Genomic DNA, 14,102 nt, shown 5'->3' on the forward strand with positions numbered 1-14,102 from the left:
TACTGTAAAGTTAACCACAAAACAATATTACAGTTATATTTTCATTCAGATATGCTTCAATATAGTGTCGAGCCATATGAAAAAGCCTGAAGTGTGGTTATTCTGCAGGGTGTTGGAGTTGGAGGTCACCGTATACTGTTTTCCTGCAAGCACAATGACACAGTATTTTTTGTCTCTTTGAGATGAAAGCATCAGCCCGGGGGAAAGAGCCTTGAGGTAAAAAATAAATTGCTCTTTTTTTTCTTGTGTCTCCAGCTACACACACTCAAAAGGGAAACCAAAATGAAGATATATGACAAACACACACACACACATACACACTGCCATTAACGCTCTTATTTGATCAATGGCATCGTTGTGGTCTAATGAAATAAACCCAATGTCGGTTTGAGTAACAAATATTTTACGATCTGTTATTTATTTCATCCTAATGAAAGCGTAAAGCCTCGAATTTGTGCTCGAGGAAGGGAAATGCACTGGTAGAGATAAAAATGTGTTACGCTTTCTGATTTCCTGCCGTTGGAAATGAATAATGATTTAACAGAGATGGCGGGAAGAAACTATAAAGATCTTGAATGACGTTAAAGCAGTTGCCTTGCTCATAGGGCGACTTTCAGCCATCTGTTGACGAAGACCACAAACTGTTAAAAGTAGAACTGACCAAAAAATATTATATTTACGTACACCAAGGCAAACACGCTGTATATTGCTTTCTTAAACCAATTAGAAGTTGGAGCTCTTGAGGAAAACATTCCAGGATTTTACTTTATTTAATGGGATAGCAATTTAAAAAATCAGCATTTAATTTACTCACCCTCTGACTATTAAAAATGTAGTTAATTTTTTTCTCAGTAGAACTTTAAAGATTAATTTGAGCTAAATCAATACTAGAAACAACTTAAAATATCAATCAGCTAAACAGCTATGGACAAAACCAGGATCCACTCTTCTCTAATCCCCACCACACCACATGACAACCCCAAAACATTGTGCATTTCTGAGTGTGCCTCACAGAGGTGAGTGGGCTTGACAAACCACCTGGAGAAAACAGTCTTTCATCTCTCTAACACTTTAATCGACAGTTACACTTTGCACATTTGCACCAGACCCTTTCTTACAATCACTCGTATATAAAGTTGAAGTCAGAATTATTAGCTCCACTTTGAATTTTATTTATTTATTTATTTTTTTATATTTCCCAAATTATGTTTAACATAACATAACTTGCCTAATTACCATAACCTGCCTAGTTAACAACCTAATTAACATAGTTAAGCCTTTAAATGTCACTTTAAGCTGTATGAAAGTGTCTTGAAAAATATCTAGTCAAATATTATTTACTGTCATCATGGCAAAGATAAAATAAATCAGTTATTAGAAATTAAACAGAAATTGGGGAAAAATAAACGGGGGGCTAATAATTCTGACTTCAGCTAATATAATATAATATAATATAAATATATATATATATATATATATATATATATATATATATATATATATATATATATATATATATATATATATATAATAGGTGGGCATAGATACATTTTTCTTTCTAAGCTGATTAAATGAACATTCAACTACTTTTACCTCATGCGTGTAGTAATTTTTGCATCAGTTCTTCTAAGGATTAACATTAATAATGTACATTAAAGTGCAGTATGAACCTTCACGTGTCTTTGGTTGTGTCTTTGTGCTTTAATAACTGATATCCATTCAAATGTCGGCAGTCAGGAATCCTTAGCTTTATTGTTTCGTGTTGTACTGTATTAAACATTGATGGTCTCTGGGAATCAGCCCATATAGATGCAGTAAGGTGTTAATCAGCTGTGATGGCCGAGAGGTTAAGGCGTTGGACTCGAAATCCAATGGGGTTTCCCCGCGCAGGTTCGAATCCTGCTCACAGCGTTCATTCATTTACTCGCGCTTCTAATCAATGCGCATGCGCGGTAAAGTAGGCGGAGCTGTTTTCGTCTCGGATTCATACAGCTAGTTCGCGGCTGCTTCCAAAAGATGAAAACAGCTGCTCTCCAATGGGTTCAAAGGTAGGATGTCACCAAACTACAAACAATTTGTAAGATACTCTCTCTTCCTGGCTCTTAGATCTTATAAATAATTAAAGACTGCTTTCTGATATACATTAGTGAAAACTGACGCTAGCAGTAAATTAGCATTGTAGTATTCAAATATTCAGTTTTGTTGTACTGTTAAACCATTATAGTGCTTCAGTCTCAGTTTGAGGTACATGCATGGTGAGTTTGAGATATCATCATGATGTATCTTCAGTTTGAGATATCTTCATGGTCAGTTTGAGATAGAGGTAAAGTTGGTTTTATATTTGCACATTCAGAGTTTCCCCTTAATAATATAATTTCATGAAAGTATTATTTGCAAACTCTAAATAGCGAAATCATATTAGCAGCCTATCAAAGTACGACATTGTTCACAGTCAAATAAACAGTGTTAAAGTTGTTTTCAAGCCACACTTGCATGCTAATTCCGATCGAATATTCAAAGTAACATGGTAAACAATATACAGACTTATAAATGAGCGAATGTGCGAATATAAAACCAACTTTACCTCTATCAGTTTGAGGTATCTTCATGTTCAAATGCTGCCGGCAAGTACAGAAATTTGAGGTAAATTTGAGGTAAAAAAAATGATGAGGTTTTATATTTTTACATTTATATTTATGCAGCAAATGTATAAATATGTAACTTGACGCACAGCACTGTGATCTTTTTGCGTGGGCAGCTCATGGAAACTTGGTGAAATGAAAATGTACACACCATTTACTTACACTCAAGTAGGTTCAAATCTTTTGATGAACACAAAAGAAGATATTTTGGAAAAAGCTGAAAACCTGTATCCATTTACTTTCATAAAAAAAACAATACTACGGAAGTCAAGGTTTACAGGTTTCCTCAACATCTTTTGCGTTCAACAGAAGAAAGAAATTTAGAATTAGAACAATAAAATGTGAGCAAACGTTGACAGAATTTTCAGTTTTGTGTGAACTATCCCTTTAATAAAGGTGAGCATGTTCAGTGATGGCTGAGAGATCAGATCCTGAAGGAACAGCGTTGAGTGCACAGCATTATTCAGGACTGAAGAGAGTTCAAAGATGAGGGCTTTGGCATGGAGGCTAAATATAGAAAAGGCTGAAAGTCAAGAGCCTTATTTTTCCTCTCTGTGAGACAGAAAATGGAGACAGACAGCTCTCTCTCAGGGTCTAAAGGTGAGAAAACAAGAGGAACATTCATCCTGCGCCACAGTCACCAGGAGCATTAACAAGTATTTATATTTATGAAGTTTAAGGCACTGCAATCCGCAGGTCAGATTCTCATTCGCCTGGAGCACTTGAGGGAATTTTTGGTCTCACTACACCTAATGGTAATTACAGTCTAGGAACTGTTCGTGATATCAGAACAGGTTTTATAGCCTATGTACTGTAGAAGTGTGGTGCTTATAATATACAGCATTTACCGCAACAACTTTTCAAAGTAGTAAGTGAAATAATAGGCATTATTCCTTGATAAACAGTTGAATGACCTGATCATGCATCACACTGCATATTTATATTGATACTACAGTTCTGTTGAATGTTTGATTCTGAGTCCAGACAGATTTGACTGGAGGATTTTTGCTTGTGCTTATCAATATTTTTGAGTTTTTTAGTATACATTGCCAATTCACTGGCGATGAGTAGGGCTGGATGATATATCGAGTTCTGGGGATATATAGATATGATTTCCCAAATCGATGCAGGATTATCCAATATCTTTCATATCGATATGGTTTGAGACCACACGTGCACGTTCTGCGTGAAACAGAATACTCCAAGGTAGCATGGGAGCTCCACTTGCACAAATGAGCTCATGCGCAAATGAATGATTCACTCCTTGAGTCATATAAAAGATTTGTTAAAAATGAACGAGTCATTCAAGAAGTGTGATATAGGTCTTAAATTTAATGCCTCATCGTCTTAAAAAAGGTCTTAAAAAGTCTTGAATTTGACATTATGATATCTGCAGAAACCCTGGTCCAAAGACGTGCTCTATTCACCTTATTCTCCGCGTACGAGCGGGCGCAGCCATTTGAATCATTTTGGCACGAGACTTCCGGTCTCATTCACTTCCATTCATTTTTAGACGTTAAAAACAGCTCGTTTTGCTGCTTGATGTTGCAAACTGATATTTTCTTCTTATATTATTCTACTTTTTCAGTATTGTCATGCAAATACTTGTTTGTAGAGTAAGTAGTTCAACCGTTTTCTGCCGTTTATTATTCATAGTCATTTCTCCTATTGGCAGCTGAATCGGAAGTTCTAAAACAATCGCAAAAACGAGCGCACTTCCGCATTGAAGAATAAGGTCAACAGGTGAATTAAATAATCTAAATTAACTTTAGTGTATGAGTGTGTATGGGTGCTTCGCCAATACTGGGTTGCAGAAGGGCATCCGTTGTGTAAAACATATGCTGGAATAGGTTAATGCTTCAATCCGCTGTGGCGACCTCTGAAATAGAGACTGTCGAAGAAAAATGAATGAATTACCTCAGTGCAGATTGTTTAATGTAAAGACCAGCTCACTTTACACTGTAATTAAAAAGGATTCAAAAAATATTTATGGCCAGTGAACACTGTGTTTTCATATAAAAATTGGAAAAGAAACTGCATTTAGTTTAATGTGTTTCTGAGCAAATTGTCCTGCTTCCCATTAAGAACTAATTTACAGTATGAATTAAATTGTCCTCTCTTACTCTCATTGTTCCCTTTCTTTTAGCTCAATTGAAAACACTCGTATTACTCAGTTATTGACATATTTATGCCATCTCTCTCATTCTGATTGCCATAAATTCATGCCACATTTCTTAGAGAGCTCTGGAAAGTGCATACTAAATAATCTCCAAAGCATTTTTTAATAATGGAAAGGCCATGCGAAGGGCTGTTTCAATCACAGCAGATATGTATTCCTAATATATATATATATTTGTGCTAACACTAAAACGTTCACTGTTTGTTTACTAGAAGTCAGAAATGAATGGAAATCTTGAGATATGAAATGCCAAAAGTGATCGAAATAAACACAGTCTGATAACCCTCCCCTGAAGCGATTTTCTACTTAAATGTTTGTTTACTAAAACGGCTGATAATTTAACACTTGTGTGCTGTTGGGGATGTTTTCATCCACTCTGGGGTGATTTTGAGTCTTCATTTGGCCATAACTTTTTCTGTGTTTCAGCTAGCAGAATGATTTTTGGTGACACATCTTATTTTGACACATATTTTGAGAAAATGCTTTGAAATCTTTCCTCAACGATACACTCAGCAAATATATTACCCTTTGACTAAATTAGGGATAAAAACATCCACTAAAATAAACCGCTGTAAAAATGCATCAGATAAACAATTTTTTCAATTTGTGTTGTGCAGAAATCTGTTAATCAACCTCAGTCCTGATCAAAACCACTAAATTGCTTAGAAAATTACAGTATTTAACTCTTTAATTGCCAAATTCGTAAATGATTTCACTGATTTGGTGAAAAACACACACAAAACGACACATTTTTAATTGAAAAAAGTAATTGTGGATTGGATTTTTTTTAACCTTTTATTAAAGGTCTTATTTTTTACATTTTGTCTTGGACGTGTGAAACAACATTGCCTTTTAATGCATTGTTTTTAATTAAATAAAATTTTTGTCTCTCTAATTTACTGTTCGTAGCTGTTTTTGCCCCATTGACTTCCATTATAACCACATTTCAAGAGTTCACACTTAGCTCATGATTTGGGCCAGACGGAATCTGCTGATGTTTTTTGCTATTTTTGCGGAAAATTTTGGTAAAAATCTGCGGATTTCTGCGGAATTATTTTCTGAGTATCATAACTAAAACCTTAATATGTGATATAAAATATAATATCTTTTTAACTTTTATTTAATGTTTAAAATGCAAATCCAATTAGATCCACTTTATTTGGTAAACAAAGCAAGTTTCTCATATAATATATCTACTAAAAGACAGAAAATATTACTGTACAAACTGCATTGTACATAAATCAGATGAACATATTCAAATTAGTCAATAATATTACTGTAATTAATTTAAAAACTGAATACATATAGATTTATACACATTTACTCAAGTAAATAAACAGAATTAATGATGGGCTTAAAATCTGCGGAATTCTGCGTAATTCGCAGATTCCGTGTGGGCCTATTCATGATTTACAAAAAAGCTTGTTTGGCATGCTGTCCCTGGAGAGAGCCCTGAGCTCAAGGGATCCTCGAGTCCTGGGCTCCCTCCCTTTTGCGGTCGATCTCAGCCTAAATGTGGTTATAATGGAAGTCAATGAGGCAAAAACAGCCACCAACGGTAAATTATGGAGAGAAAAAATGAAATCTAACAATGCATTAAAGCCAATGTTGTTACTAATCGTTCACATGTCTAAGACTGTGATTAAAGATAAAAAAAATCCATTCCACAACTACTTTTTATATTGAAAATAAGTCATTTTGAGTGTTTTTTCACCAAATCAGTGACATCATTTGTGAATTTGGCAATTAAAGAGTTAAAATCCTGTAATTTTCTAAACAATTTAGTAGTTTTGGCCAGGACTGAGGTTGATTAACAGATTTATGCTAATTATTATTATTCATCTGATGCATTTTTACAGCAGTTTAATTCAGTGGATGTTTTCATCCCTAACATAACAAAAGTTTGTAAATTTGAACAGTGCACAAGGGTTAACCGCAGTTTTTTTTTACCTTTTTGCATAAATCATTGCTTCAAAACTGAAAAAAAGTCACACGTATCACTAAAGGGTTGTCCTACTTCTGTCTTTTCGTATGTTTTGCTTGTGTACTGCAAATGTATTCATATATTCTGCCTCTTTGTTAGGTTTTCATTTTTATTTGCGTTCCAGTTGTTTCCTATCATTCATAGTGAAGTGTCCTTGGGCTTTTTGAAATAAATAACAAACAGATATTTGTGATGGAGGAAACTCGTAAAATTGATTTGATTCACATTCTATTGGAACATGAAGACACAGCGAGGCGTCATATGAAAGCGGCTTCGGTGTTCGACACAATCTTGTTGTTCTGTGTCCTTTCTATTGTCGCTCATATCGCACAGGAGGAATATAAATCACACGCATTCACAACCGTGATGGACTCAATCATGACCACCCAGCCGAAAATGAGACGTAATCCATTCATCAGTGACAGACGGAGAGAAGGAAAAAAATAAGAGAGAGAGAGACTCTGAACCCAAGATTAAAGCAGAAACATTCCTTCTAGGCTGAGTTTAGTAATTCTGACTTGTCGTGACTCCTTACCACAACATCTCATGCAGTTTTGTGTAGTTTTGAAAATGAGGGTATGTCACACAACCTGTCCATCATGACATCTGTTTAATTTGTAAGGTTCGAGTGGAAAAATTAGACTGAGTTTGATTTGACGACCTCTAAAGTCAATGACAAAATAATATTAATATGAGAGTTATTTTCTTGTCTCTTTTAAAAGCTGATAGATGTGTTTATTTTCCAGTCTGAGCTCTGCAGCATGCAAACTGATTGCAAAAGCGCATGTCAAGCTGTCCTTTTATTCAGATTCATGCTACAACTCTGCTTGAGTTGTTTAATTTTTATTGGTTAATGTCCAACTTAAGACTCTTTAGAAATTAATTAAGCATTCTAGCCAAATAAATACATTATTATTTGCCTTTCAATCTGCAATTCATATGAATTTTGGGATGCTTTATTAAAAAAACCAGTAACCCAATACTGGGAAACACCCAGAGACTCTTACATTTACATATGCTCATACACTATGGCTGATTTTGTTTACCCAATTCACCTATGGCGCATGCGTTTGGACTGTGGGAGAAACCGGAGCACCCGGAGAAAACCCACACCAACACGAGGAGAACTTGCAAACTCCACACAGAAATGCCAACTGGCTCTGGCCCAGCAGGACTCGAACCAGAGACCTTGCTGTGAGGCGACATTGCTAACCGCTGAGCCACCGTGCTGCTAAAGGATCGTCTACCATTTAGTTTGAAGATTTATTCTTTATAAGCCCCTCCTCTCCTGCATACTCTGCTCTAATTGGTCAGATGTAAGCCTAGTCAGTTGTTGTGATTGGTGGACCATCTATCGAAGATATTGGAAATCAAACGTGCATTGCCATATCTGAAACAAAGCTCAAGAAGCTTCGTCAGTCCTCAAAAATTACAATTGCAATCAATTGCAACAATAACTGGTGTCAATTTGAACGTATCAGTTGAACGATGAGTCAAATGATGTACTAATGTACAGTTGAAGGCAAAATCACTTACTTGCCCTGCTTTTGAATTGTAAAATAAGTTGCTTCGTGTACGTTTCGTTGCACGTTTCAGATGAGAAATCCACTAGAAGGCGCTGTCTACATTTTTGCATATCTGAAATACGTTACTTAGGGTTCGTTTTGTTGTATATTTTAGACATACATCCACAAGAAGGCAGTGCTTGTTGTACAGATCACCTAGAAAAATGGACCTAAATGGTATTTTTTAAAAGCAAATGTAAGAGAAAAGTGCACTTTGAAACTGCAGTCAAACATGTTCAAGTACATTTTTGAGGCTTCACAAAAATGTAGGCCAAAGCACATATTTCCCATGAGCCTGCATTGAAATAAAAAGATTCAGTCGAAAAAGAAAATTAGGCAAAATAATTTTGGCAAAATTATAAAGATAGGCACAGCATTATATTATGAAAAATGTATGAAAGTTTGACCTCATCAAATCTATGAAAGTAATAATGGGCCCTTTTCACAAGACTGTTATGACGTGTTTAATGGTCATCATAATCTTAAATCTTTGAAAGTTTTTAATATTTAAATAAAAAACATATGAACATTTATATGCATATATGCATGTATTAAATCATCTTAGCGTCAAATTACAAAAAATGAATTACGCTTATGCGATTTGTTTCTAATCCAGGGTCTATGGGGCTGAGAGTAAATGTGAGGTTTTTCTCTCCTCTGGCTGCCGTCACCCGTCTCACAAAACTTTTTCCTTTTTCTGAAAGTCTTGATAACACAATTGTGGGGGTTTTCTTTTATTATTACAGCAAATAGGATTGTAAAAAATAATTTGTTGTACTCTCCCATTCACTGCACTCTAAGTTTACCCAACTATGATGAATTCTGCTGCTGAGAAACCCAGAATTCTAAAAAGGGCAGGGCTTAATTTGTGTCGGAACTGCTCTGAAATCTGATCCGGCACCTCATTTTACCGATCCCCATCCTCACACACTCCCCCTCCACCGTCCGCAAAACAGCAGCATAAACACCAAGAGGGCGGCACGATCGTTGTTTGTCTAGAGCGCCAGTTACACTTGCGCCAGTACTGACATGCATTTCAATTGGCCCAACAATTTGATTGCGCAAATGTTCCGTTACCTCTCCCTCTGATAACATGCCGGATCCGTTACCCCGATCTGTTCCAGAACCGCGCAATTTACAAATTAAGCACTGGAAAAGGGTCTATATATTAATGAGTCTTAGACACATGCAAAACAAATTATATTTCATATTTAACAACAATAGAGACACACCAAAGCCAACGGTATATTCCAGAAGAACTGGCCGAAGTAAAGTTGTTTCAGCTTGAGCTCATTAGAAAACGTTACTATTTTACGTTTTGTCAGTTTAGATCAGTTCAGTTGTTCAAAAATGTATGATTTTAAAAAGGAGGTGTGGCACCAAACTCCACCCCTAAACCCAACCATCATTGGGGGATGAGCAAATCGTACTAAATTGTACAAATGAGATTGTACGAATTCATACAATTTAGCCACTAAATCAAAAAGTTACGAATTGATGTGAAATAGGATTGGTTGTTTTCGACCAAGTCACTGACTGAGCTTAAAAATGTCAAAATTGTAGAAGTTAATTTTGAAATTTTCACACTTGGTTCGAATGCCTGGTCCGAACCCAAGTTCGATGGTCACACAGGTGAGGGCTATGAAAGCAAAGCGCCAAAATGGAGACGGCCGCACATCACAGTCATTCTGCTTTTACTGAATCTTTTGGTTTTGTTACCAAAACCAAAATACAGAGAGCCACTTGCATCTATCTGCAGCCAAAACAATAAAAACGTTCAGAACATCATGCAATGTCTGCAGAAGTAATTTTTGGTGGAAAGAAGCAGACATTATTACTGTTTGCACTGGGTCAGTCCCACTTGTTGCCAAGGTGGGTGATACATGGGCATACATACACGAAAATAAAAAGTAAAGTTCGTTGTACAGTTGGCGGTTCGCTTCCGTTATTTGATACCAGAGTTCGCACGAGCTGTACCCCTTTCAGGTGGACTCGGGTACGGTTCACAGGTGTGCACCCGAGTTTAGAAGACAGCGTTCACACTAGCTAAACGTACCGTACTTTGACTTTAAATAAACCTGCATGCGGACCAAAAGGGCTGGTGTGAAAGCACCCTAAGAGAACAAATATTTGAAGTCTGAACAACTATATTCTACTCTTCTAATCTCTTGAAAATATTGTGACAAAAATAGTAGCATTTGTAAAATCATTATGAGTTACTAATATATAAAACATTTACATTTATTCCTATTATACAAAGCCGCTTATAAAAAAGGTAGATAATCAGAAGATGTGCTTGTAATACAGAGCTTCAGACAACATGTAGAAAAACACATTCTAGAGGAGGAAAATTCAAGCTGTACATTATTGTAGCAGTGATCTTTATCTGACTGATGTTTGATTCGTACATGTAATATTGATCATCATAAAATTAATATGCACATATTTTTTTTAAACTACGCTTAATAAGCTAAACCTAGCCTACCCACCTGATGAAAATGAAAAATGTCTTTTAGATGTCTTCAAGGATGGCCATGCAGCTTGTGATCTGTTTCATTAATGCTGTACCGTCGCTTAACATCTGGTGGTGCTGCAGTGTCAGTTTTATTCAGGTTTTCTTTTTTATAACCATCTCATCTAGCAGCTGGGCCGTGTGATCACTTTTTTCAGCTCGAGAACTAAAACAGTCGAGACGTTTCCATCAGGATTCATTTAAGCCCGATGCGAAGTGATCTATTGCCCATGAAACACGCAATCCTGCAGCCACCAAAACACCGTGCGACTCGCTCTGTGTTTACACTGTAAAATAACAAGTGCCGTAGACGAACGCAATGATAAGAATAGAATAGAATCGAGAACAAAGCAATCAGGATTACATAATGACGGGATGAGTGAAGGCGCTGGGTCTTTCTCTAGATGGGTGGTCGTTTTGACGGGGGGATCTTCTTACGGCGTCTCTCAGGAGAGTCTCCTACGCTATTCAGCTCCTTATCAGAGCATCAGATGTTTACAGTCTTATGTTTCACGCGGCCATTTGGCTTGCCTTTTATGCCACTGCAATGAGATGAAGATTGTAGAAGGACTCAACTAAGAAAACAGGAAGAAGTGGTCTGGACTATTGCAACAAAAGGACAATAATACAATGATATAGATAAAAGATTGTATAGGGGGAAAAGAAGCAGGCTGATTTAGAAAAGGGCTAATCTATCAATGAAATCAGCATTGTTTTCATTCTTGGAACTCCACATTGAGAAGAGCAATATGCCATAAAGCCACTGGAAATGAGATTTATCCAACCTACAGAAATCCACAAGATATTTTGAGGCCTGATAATAACCTGCAGACATGTAGGGGGGAAATACTATGGATTTCATTAGCTATGTTTCCATACTCCTATTGTTCTGCATATTTTGGAATATCGCATTAAAATGCTTAAAGGGCACATAGTTTACCTCTTTTTTATGATTTAATATTAATATTATGGTTCTTCTGAGTGTGCCAGTTTAGGTTCAGTTCAAAACACAATTCAGATTTCTTTATTATAATGTGTTAAAAAGTGTCAGTTGGGGGCGTGTCCACAGTTCGCCAATTTATGGGTGTGTTGCTTCACATGTAAATTAGTTTCGGCTTCCCGCCAACGTAACAAGAGGGCGGGGCCATGAGCTAACCCGCTCTGCGTTTGCAACAGTCTGACAGACAGACGGAGGAGAGAGAGGATCACCATTCAGTCGTACATGTACGACTCTGACACAGACCGAGCAGAGAGTACAAAATCATTTGTGTCTTTGTACAGTTTTACAGCCAACTGTGTGCTAGTTTCAAGTGCCGAGTTTGTACACAGAAACTAATAACCACGCACACTGAATTAACTTTGACTGATTCACCGGATACATGAAGTGTCCCGAATCGTCGCGCCACGCATTTTTGAATTCTAAACATTTTCAAGTTTCAACAGCGGTCCGCGGCGCCCAGCCGTCGACTTGAGTGTACCCTGGTAGAAACCGATGTTTAGAATTCTAAAACGCATGCTAGTTAAGATCACAGGGAGCTTCTGGGATCGCGAGAATTGCAAACGGCTGAAGTATAAGGTAGACTCAATGAGAAGTACACATGTTTGCAAACCTACCTAAAGATACAACCAATAATTCCGATTAGAGCGATAATGTGGAGAATATTGCTCTTGTGTTGAGCCCAATGAGCCTTGCATCTAAAAATAGAGCTAGCGTGTTCCTTTAGTGATATCGCTTCGACTCACGCTGAAAATGGCGGACGTGAATCAACAAACTGAGGATATGATGTCAATCAATCAATGTCAATCAATATTGTTGGGCGGGGGGACCGCTCTCCTACGTCAGGTAGCGGTCGATTTGAAAACAGCTCCAATTGGTCCACCATTTTTTATGTTGTTAAATTGAAAAAAAAGCACTGAGTGTGCTTATATCACCCCAATATGACAGTCTATACACCATACATGCACATATGGCTGTCCAAACAGCTTGAAAAGTAGATTTTTTACCATAGGTGCCCTTTAATGGGGACTGCAAGATTCACATACATTTTGAAAATGCACACATTATAAAAAAAATGAACACAGCTGAGTAGGATAAACTTTCAACATAGGCTCATTCTGAAAATGTAGTCCTATGTTTCTGGAGACCGCAAATTATGTAGCCAGAGGTATGTATGGCTGCATTTCATTTTTTGAAACGAAACGAACACAGAGAGGAGTTGACCATGACGACGGTGTTTGAATCTGGTCAAGAACGGTTTCAGAAAGCAGGCAAGACAAAAACAGAAGCCAAAAATAAAATAAACAAGTAAAAACAGGGTGAGAATGTGGTAAAACCTGAAAACGTGGTAAAAATCAGACTAGGCCGTTTTCTGGATTGCTTTTGAAAATTGTTGGTTGAATTTAGGGAAGTGGGTGGGCGGGTCAATCAATAAAATTGGTTGGGTTTAGGGAAGGAGGAGGGTGGGTTAGTCGATTGGTCGGTCAGTCAGTCAGTCATTGAGTCAGTAAAACAGTCATTTATAGTGGATTTACGCAAGAACAGCAGGCGCTAATGGCACTCGCGAGAAAAATTGTGTACACTGGCCTCTGGTGGATTTGCAAAAAACATAAACTGCAAAAAAAAAACTGACCTCCTAGGACGTATTTTGCAGTTTAGGTTGTAAACTTTCATAATTGTGCATGAACTACAATGGAAACACATTTACCAGATACCATGTGATAATTGCATTACAGTGGCTTCTCCTACTGCAGCGAATTCCATTTTTCTTTTTGATATTTGGTGCCAGATTATCCAACACAATCTCTCGGCCAGGGGCGCTGCTGGCCACCATGACAAGCTGATATTGAAGGGGGGTGGTGGTAGTTGGTATCGCGGCTGAAAGTGAAGGGGGGGGGGGGTGCTGGGTATTGGTATCGCGTTTGAAAGTGAAGAGGGGGGGTGGGGGGCTGGGTGATGGTTTGGTATCGGGGCTTAAAGTCAAGAGGATGGGGGGGTTGTTTATTGGTATCACGGCTTAAAGTGAAGACGGGGGTGGTTGGGGGCGTATCGCGGCTGAAAGTGAAGAGCGGGGGGAGGGGGAATTGGTGTAGGCTATTGATAATGTCTCTGGGGCCCCTCTAAATGTAAATTCCTAACTCATCCCCCACTCTCAGCGGCGCCCCTGCTCATGGCAATTCGTAACATTTTGATTTTGTGACTAATTCGTATGAATTTGTACGA

The 14,102-nt window shown here is 37.4% G+C and overlaps 1 non-coding gene across 1 annotated transcript; it reads left to right on the plus strand.

The window, feature by feature from the left end:
- Nucleotides 1–1,829: 1,829 nt before the first annotated feature.
- Nucleotides 1,830–1,911, plus strand: trnas-cga (transfer RNA serine (anticodon CGA)). The gene has a single exon. It is a non-coding gene; the product is annotated as a tRNA-Ser (tRNA).
- Nucleotides 1,912–14,102: the final 12,191 nt, after the last annotated feature.

Source organism: Danio aesculapii, chromosome 14 (assembly GCF_903798145.1).
Source record: "Danio aesculapii chromosome 14, fDanAes4.1, whole genome shotgun sequence".
Taxonomy (NCBI): Eukaryota; Metazoa; Chordata; class Actinopteri; order Cypriniformes; family Danionidae; genus Danio; species Danio aesculapii.